Source organism: Silene latifolia, chromosome Y (assembly GCF_048544455.1).
Source record: "Silene latifolia isolate original U9 population chromosome Y, ASM4854445v1, whole genome shotgun sequence".
Classification (NCBI taxonomy): Eukaryota; Viridiplantae; Streptophyta; class Magnoliopsida; order Caryophyllales; family Caryophyllaceae; genus Silene; species Silene latifolia.
Genome location: NC_133538.1, coordinates 178440150 through 178447483, shown reverse-complemented (window position 1 = coordinate 178447483; position 7334 = coordinate 178440150). Strand labels below are relative to the sequence as shown.

The 7334-nt window shown below is 38.9% G+C and overlaps 1 long non-coding RNA gene across 1 annotated transcript; it reads left to right on the top strand.

The window, feature by feature from the left end:
* Positions 1-4706: 4706 nt before the first annotated feature.
* LOC141627529 (uncharacterized) lies at positions 4707-6819 on the top strand. Its single transcript, XR_012537048.1, has 3 exons — positions 4707-5184; positions 5570-5643; positions 6625-6819. It is a non-coding gene; the product is annotated as an uncharacterized LOC141627529 (long non-coding RNA).
* Positions 6820-7334: the final 515 nt, after the last annotated feature.

Sequence of the window (7334 nt, the reverse complement as noted above, 5' to 3'; positions counted from 1 at the left end):
GACCTCCATGGAGGACTCTCCCACTCTACAGCCCCAACTTCTAGACACCCGAAACATCACAAGTCTTGATAACCTCCCCTTAGCCGACACACCATGCTACCACGAGCCGTCCATGTGCCCTTCTTGGGGATTTGCTACACATGCATATCGAACATCCTCTGCATCCAATATACCCTGGACGGGTCCGTCACTTCAGAAGTCCTAGAACACAAACGGTCTCTGTCATCCAACCTGGAAAGGACCCACTGCACTGTGGCACCCAACTCGATAAGGGTCCACCGATCACGATTCTAGTACACAAATGGTCTTTTGGTTTGAGGGGAGGATTGTTAGGGTGCAAACCCTTATCCCACATCGGTAGAATAAAGATGGAAGATCATCTTTATAAGTGTCCAGAAAATATAATAGTACGAGGCCTTTTGGGAAGGAGCCCAAGAGTAAATCCGTGAGGGCTTGGCCCAAAGCGGACAATATCGTACTATTATGGGTTGTGGACACATATGCAGCAGAGGCCCAGCACGGGATATTCACGCTTCCACACAACAAGTGGTATCAGAGCTAGAGTTCTGATTTGGGATCTGCTTCCGCTGTAATTGTCTTTTAGGCGTTATTTGGGTTTCTTGATTTTCAGGTGAAAAGATGTCGTCTACGAATGTTTTGAATGTTGAAAATTTCACTGGGAGAAATAGTTTTGGGCTATGGCAGTTAAAGATGAGAGCTTTGCTTAGACAGCAAGGAGTCTGGTGTGTTATCTCAAAGGCAAATTCAAAGCATTAGTTCGTCGATGCAAAGAAAGACAGATGCGAGATGTAGTCTTGGAGGAGAAGGCTCGTTCTTTAATTCTGTTATGTTTATCTGATCATGTTATGGTTGAGGTTGCCGATGAGGAAACTGCTATAGGTTTGTGGTTGAAGTTGGAATCTTTGTATATGACAAAGACGCTAACCAACAAGTTGCTTCTTAAGCAGCGTTTGTTTGGTCTTTTTATGCAAGAAGGTACGTCTCTCAAGGACCATCTAGACCGTCTTAACTCTATTTTACTTGATTTACGTAATTTAGATGTTAAGGTAGATGATGAGGATGCTGCCTTGATTTTGTTAGTTTCTTTGCCAAATTCATTTGAGACTTTTGTGGAGTCTTTTGTTGTTGGTAAAGATTCTTTGACCCTAGAGGAAGTGAGGTCAGCGCTTCACACTAGGGATTTGCGCCGAGTAGCGTCAGGTGGTGTTGTAGACAGTAGTCCCTGTAGGGCTTGTTGTGAATTCGGAGGGTTCTAGTAAGGGTAAAGCCAAGTCTAAGGGTCCTCGTAAGAATGTCGCAATTATCGCAAAGAACAGTCATTGGAAAAATCGGTGTCCTAAGTTAAAGGAAGCTGGTGTTTTCACAACATTTGCACAAAAGGTTGCTAAATAAGATTCTGAGGAAGATTATGCTCTCGTTGTTGATGTTGTTCCACGTTCTTCAGATAGTTGGATTTTGGATACGGGATGCGTTTATCAGATGTGTCCTTTTAGAGAATGGTTTACTTCTTATGAAGCTTCACATGGGGTTAATGTTGCCATGGGTGACGGGTCTATTTGTGAGGTGCTTGGAGTTGGGACTGTTCAGGTTAGGACATGTGATGGTGTTGTTGTCTTCCTAGAAGGTGTTAGGCATGTTCCACGTTTGAAGAGAAATCTTGTATCACTTGGGATGTTAGTTGATCAGGGCTACAGTTTTCAAGGTGATGGTGGATCATTGTGTGTTGGTAAGGGTTCTTCTGTTGCTTAGAGGGGTGTTATGGAAGGAACTGTTTATGTCCTTCAAGGCACTGTGCTGACTGTTGGAGCATCAGGTAATCGTTCTTCTGTCTCTCTCGAGTCTAAGTTGGGGCATATGCAACTTGGATATGTGAACGATACTTTGAAGCACATCCAGTTTGGGTCACTTGGTGATATTCTGGATAATTCGGGTTTGGATAGCTTTAGTGAGAATGGTAGTGTTGTGATGAAGGTGGAGTCTATTCCGGTACAGGTCAAGCTACAGGGTTCTCAAGACAAGCTATCTACTTTTGTCTCTGCGCCTCAATGAGGCGGTCTGCGCCCCAAGAGGTGGGTCGGTTTGGGGCTCCAGGTGGAGCTGTTTGTGGCTCTTGAAAGAGAGTCGTTTGGGACCTCGGAAGGGGTCATTTGAAACTTCGACGGGAGTTTATTCTTTGGAGCTTTTGGGTTGGACTATCTTGTCTAACAATTTGTACCTTTGATGGAAGTAATTTGTGCTCGCTTAGAATGTTTGTTTTGTTTTGGTTTCGACTTGAGTTTTGTTGCCTTGGTGTAGGCATTTTTTGTGGTGGTCATGACACCTAGTTTACTCAAGTGAGACATTTGTTTTGTTCGTGGCGTTTGTGTTTCTTTTGGGACAGTTTGGTAAGACGGTACATTTAGCCATGGAGTTTGGAGGAGATTTTGTTTGGAGTCTTGTGTGTGTTGTTTTGGTACACCGTTCCATCATAGTGACATTGGGTATCTTATATATTTGTGTTGACGTTTGGTAGCTTTTGCCCTCTTCGGAGTTTGCTACGTTTGGCCTTCCTATTGGTATGAAGATATGTTGGGTACTTAGTACAATTGGTAGTTTTCAGCTTACTACATTGGGTACTTCGTATATTGGTCACATTTGTTGCACACTTGGTTCGTTTGTCCGTTTTGTGAGTTGTGTTCAAGTCAAGTGGAGACTATCGGGACAGATAGTGACTTGTGGATCGACTCTATTGAAGCTGATTTGGGATTTGGTTCTTGATTGGGTTCGTGTTTGAATAATTCAAGTCAAGGTGGAGATTTGTTAGGAATTTGTACCTTGAATTTGTGTCGAAGACGGACTAAATTAAGGTTAGAAGAAAATAGAAACAAAGGCAAAGGGATCTGTTCGAGTACCATGCGAGTCGCTTGTTTATCGGTTCAGCTTTGGAATCTCGCTGACTTTGTTTCACGTAATTGGCTGAATAAGAAAACACGCTGACGTCTTATGGTCAAGTGTAGTTTCTGTTTCTTTGGAAATCCTAGTGGCGTGGGACCCACATGGACTTTCCTAAGTTTGCCTTTGATTTCTTGCGTTAGTTTTGTTACGTAGGTTTTATTATTTGTATTTTCTTAATTAGACTAGATATTTTATCTTGGGTGGAATAAGTATATAAAGACCCAAGTTTTATTCTAGGTTAATTAAGAGAGAGATTTGAGAGCACAATAAAGAGGGTCGATTTGTGAGGTTCCTTCTGAAGAAGAAAACTCAGTTTGTTCCGGGCTCTATTATTGGTGTTCGTGTGTCTTTGAAGATCGGAGGAGTTTGTTCAGATCTTGGTAGGCCTCAAGATTATTTGTCCTTCGTCTTATTGGGGTAGTCTCTTTTGTTCCTTTGAGACTACTATATTTGTTGGTAGAATAGGGTATACTTTTGGCTCACATTGAGCGCGTGTGTACCGGTCTACTGCTGTACTATTTTCTCCACTATAGTGAAATTTGATCTCCTCGCAGGGTGGACGTAGCCAGTTATTTTACTGGTGAACCACGTAAATCTTTGTGTCAACTTTATTTACATTCGTTATTTATTGTTCTTATCGCCTTATCAATTAACTATTTGGGTAACGAGACGCCTCCGTTACAACAGTTTTAGTGAAGGAAGTTTATAGGATTAGTTATGTGTTATGTGTACAGTACATATTTAAAGTGAAAGATGATATGTTCTCTATTTCCTTTTCTATTTTTTTTTTGGGGGGGGGGGGGGGGTTTGGGTCACTTGGAGCGAGTTTATCTCAGACCATCAATTTTAAGAGCTTGTTTGGAAACATTTTAAAGAGGAAAAGGGACACGAGATGGAAATGGAGTAAGTTAGGGTTTCGATTAGATTTTTTAATGAGATTGCTTTTGCTTGCCCTCTATTTAAACATGTTTTGAAAAAACACAAACAATACATAGATTATAGTCCAATCCACGATAAGCCTGATGGTTTAAAATTTTATAAACGAAGTATCACTTTTAAGAGTAATCTATAAAAAAAACACAAGTAGTTTAAGCGACCGCGACATCTAGATATATGTCCCCCGTCATTATCTTAAATAGTAGGCGAGTGACTCACTTTTTTTCCAAGATAAGATGGATAGGTAGTTTTTTTTTAGTTTTTTATTTTGCCATGAAATCACTTTTTGTTAACTGTCGTTGCCTTCTTTTGTCTCTTCCTTTTGGCAAATTAACAGAGAGCTTTGGCTTAGAGCGAGAATATGTATTTATTTACTTTTTAGGTTCTAGCGATTGTCGTTGCCTATATGGCGACTATTTTGTACAAGTGTGTTTTGAATGAGATCTTTGATTCGACTTAAGCTGGTCTATTGTTGTATCGAGTCTTGATTTATGTTAATTTCGTATGGTTACTTCGAGTTTGACAAGTTCATCCCATTGGTAAACAACAATGACATGAGTAATCTGACATGAGTAATCTGTAGAACACCCAGGCGATTCTAAAAGATATGATAGTGTCCAAAGAACCAATGGGATGAAACAGTTTGACAGTTCATCCCATTGGTAAACAACAAATTTTTGTGTGTATGTTGTTTCCTTGCATTGGTTTCATACAATTGAGTAAACATTCTTTGATTGGCATGCCTTTTTTCATATAGCTATTATGAACATGGAGGACTATTATTCTGTTAATGTCTTTAAACTGCGGCTAAGTGTGATAGTAGGTGGTGACCGGTGAGTCCCTTTTCAAAGTGAAGATAGGCTCTGATTCTTATGTTGTCTATGTAGTTAGTTAAAGAATCTATGCAGATTCTTTTTTTTGTTTTGTTATAATGAAAGGGCAATGTATTGTGCTTAAGATTGCTCCGTTGAGTTATGGACTATAAACCTTTTGTTCATTGTTAGCACCTGCATATTTTTGACGATTGGGCCAAGGGGGTTCATTTTTTCTTTGGAATATGAGGGGACAAAGAAAAAGGAGCTTAACCTTTGTAGTTGATCGACAATATTTGAATTGGGCCTTCTCATTTATTTTGCATACTTTAACAGATGGTTGGCTGGAAAGGCTCCAACAGGTGATGCTGGAAGTAGAGAAGTTGTTGCTTCTCTGCATAAACACAAGACCACAAGACTGAGCTGTTTATCACTGTCATTGAGAAAAAGCCTCTACCGCTTTCACCAGATGTTGCAAAAAGTATGTAACTTTAGCTCTGAGTTTGGCATGACTATTTTTTATTTCATTAATGGGGAGGAGGTGAGCATGAGGCATCATTCTGAGTCGGAGATATGAACTAAAGAGTCCATTGCATGAACATCCACCATTTAGTGTCTATCTCTGAGGAGATATGAACTACTTTATAAATATTATTAACTGAGTCGGAGAAGTGATTTTTTGGATGTTGTCTTTAGGTTTGATTGAAATCACCTGTATTCCTTAATTTGGGGTGGTAAGAGTTTGAATAGACATTCGTGTAATGCAAGTGTTGTGTTCAGGATATTTGATTCTATGTGTTAAATGTGAATGGATTATGGCATGTATGGATAACAAAATCTTTAAGCCAATTTTATATCTTTTGTAGAAACATTTCATCTTGCATGAAGACCATGCTACTCTCGTGTGAAATTGCAGAAGTTTGTAAGAGTGCTTACAGAGGTATTGCCTACTCTACTTAAGATACTCCCTCCGTCCCAATCATTTTGTTACCTTTTTCTATTGTTTGTGAGGAGTATTTTAATCAAAGGTCAACAAATGCTTGCGAGGTAGGGAGTATAATGTTGCATTATAGCTTGATAGGTTGTGAGGAGTATTTTAACCAACTGAGAATCACGTTTTCAGATTGTCGCCTGTTAGTCTTTACCGATTTAGATTTTGACATAGTAAATCATCCCGACATTTTTTTTAATATGCTGTAAACATGTCTGTTTTACCATAGCTGTTTACTTGCTCTCTGCTGTCCAGATCAGTACTCTTGTAACTTTTTGTGGTTCTTTACTCTATTTGATATTTCCTTCTGAATACACTCTTAACATACCTCTCACCTAACTAGGGAGCCTTTGCATATTATACTTTTAAGCAAAATAGTAGAGATACTTAAAGCGGTAGGAGAAGGAAATGGAGGAGGATAGGAGGGAGGAGGAATGGAGGAAGAAAGATAAAACTATAAAGTAAACAAAAGAAGGAGAAGAATATGGAGGGAGGAGGGAGAAAGGAATTGGTGAATTTGTGAACAAATGAGGAGAGGGGAAGAGTAAGAGAGGAAACGAGGGAAGAACGATAAATAAGTGAGATAATGCGACTGAGATGGAGAGGAGCAAGAGAAAGAGGAAAAGGAAAAGGAAAAGGGTAAGGGTGAATGTGTGAAACTAATGGCAGAGAGAGAGAGAGAGAGAGAGAGAGAGAGAGAGAGAGAGAGAGAGAGAGAGAGAGAGAGAGAGAGAGAGAATTTTGACCAAATTAAGGAACGATTAAGTATTTTAACTCTTGTTTCCTTGACAATAATTCACATTTAATCTCTTTGTTCAATCGTTAATTGAAGCGGTAACGTTAGTTATAGATTTGCTTATGATGATTTTGTCAAATTTTAATCAATTGATATTCTGTTTTTTACTATTTTTTTTTCTTTCATAAATGCAGTAGTCGTGCTCGACGTACTTTTATCCCCCTACGCACAAGGTCAACAGTTTTGGAAGTTCTATAGCTTGAAGATAGAAGACCCCTGTTGTTACTTCTTGGTGAGAGATTAGATAAAAAATTTGTTGTTAGATGTAAATAAATATATTTTCATTTGCTGGCTTTAGTGTGTTGTGACGCTTTTGTTTTCTCATGAGATTAATGGGTTATAATCCTTGTTATGCAATTAAAACCGTTTGTTTATTACATGCTTATAAGTCATCAACCGAGTTTTTCTTCTCCTATTACTGTTCCAAGCTCTACCAGTTTCAAATTAATTATAGTGTTACCCAAGAATTACTAATTTCAATCTACTTTGTCGGGCAAATACTTCCCAAGTAATAATATCTTGGGGTATCGTGCGCGAAGCGCGCGATACAACAACTAGTTTATAGGAAAATATGGTAGGTGGGAAGCTTCTAAGAGCATCTTCAATGGTTTCCTTTAGGGACTTGCTTGCAATATTTATAAAATTGCAAGCAAGTAGCTTACCATTGGAGTATGAAATAATTGATGTAGCTTATGAGCATTGTAGCTCTACCAAGCATGTAGCTTGGTTTTAAAAAATAAAAATAAAATAAAAAGTAAAATTTTTCATTGGTGGAAATTTTATTGCGGGACCCATAAAATTAGAAAATGTTGTAGCAAACCATTGGAGCAGTATGTAGTTGAAG